General features: G+C 38.7%; 1 non-coding gene across 1 annotated transcript; it reads left to right on the top strand.

Annotated features, from left to right (window-relative positions):
• Positions 1 to 1,080: 1,080 nt before the first annotated feature.
• LOC112528852 lies at positions 1,081 to 1,187 on the top strand. The gene has a single exon (XR_003070870.1). It is a non-coding gene; the product is annotated as a small nucleolar RNA R71 (small nucleolar RNA).
• The last annotated feature ends 80 nt before the right edge of the window (positions 1,188 to 1,267 follow it).

The raw sequence follows: 1,267 nt of genomic DNA, 5'->3' as shown, positions 1-1,267 counted from the left end.
TTGGGAGTCTGGGTTATCTTGGGTTCATCAAGAAATAACAGTGGAAAATCTGATCTTTCTGGAATGGCCGTACTATCTATGGGCCTGACTATGGGTTGCGGCGCACTAGTACTCACATGAATGGTAGTCACAGAATCTGGTATAGAGGTAACATAATCTTGTTCTACACTTTTCTTTTCAATCTCTGCTTTGGTTGGTTCTTTTTGTTCTTTTTGGGTATTTTCTAAATAACTCTTTCCACTCCTTAACGTAACAACCTTAACATGCTCTTTTCCTTCCCTCTGAGGTATCTCTGTATCACTGGGTAGAGAACCTACTGGTCTTTTTCTAATCTCCAAAGCCATTTGTCCCATTTGAGTTTCGAGATTTTTAATTGAAGCTTAAGTTTGGGTTATAAAACCCTTTATCATTGCTTCCAAAGAAGTAGATGAATCAGCTTGCTGTTTGGGCTTGTTTTGGAAAGAAGACTGATGATTCTAAAAATTAGCATGTTGATTATTATGATTGCCTTGATGCGCTTATGAGTGAAAATTAGATTGGCCTTGTTGAAAATTGGATTGTCCTTGTGGTTGAAAATTGGACTGTCCTTGAGGCTTTTGCATTGGTGGATTAAGAGCTGGACTATGCCACGAAAAATTTGTATGATTTCGCCATCCCAGATTATAAGTCTGTGAAAATGGTCCAGTCTTGTTGACATAATTTACATGCTTCGGATGTCCAGGACAATGCTTAAAAGCGTGACCTTCGCCACAATACATGCATTGTACTGATTGAACATTGGAATTAAAGGTATTAGCATCAGATTGCACATGTGGGCTAGATGTTAAATTTGAAATTAGCTTAGTGATCTGAGCTGTTAATGCCGAGACATCATCTACCTCATTTATTCTAACTGTTTTCTTCAGTGGCATTGCACGTGGGTCAGACCATTGTCTGTTATTATTTGAAATCTTTTCAAGTATGTCAAAACCTTCATTATAGGTGCAAGCTGTGAAAGCTTCGCCTGCAGTAGCATCGAGCATTTGTCTAGCAACGATATTTAAACCGTTGTAAAATGTCTCTAGCTGTATACAGTACGAAATGCCATGGTGAGGGCATTTTCTCAGCAGCTCTTTATACCTTTCCCATGCATCAGGAACTGCTTCATCATCCAGTTGTCTAAAAGTACATATTTCATTTCTGGATTTGGCATTCCTCGTGGGTGGAAAATACTTTTTGAAAAACTTTTCTGCCATTTCATTCCATGTAGTCACAGAGTCTGGTTGCA

The sequence above is a fragment of the Cynara cardunculus genome (genome assembly GCF_001531365.2).
Source record: "Cynara cardunculus var. scolymus isolate 2C chromosome LG 15, CcrdV1, whole genome shotgun sequence".
Classification (NCBI taxonomy): domain Eukaryota; kingdom Viridiplantae; phylum Streptophyta; class Magnoliopsida; order Asterales; family Asteraceae; genus Cynara; species Cynara cardunculus.
This window is presented reverse-complemented; position numbering and strand designations above follow the sequence as displayed.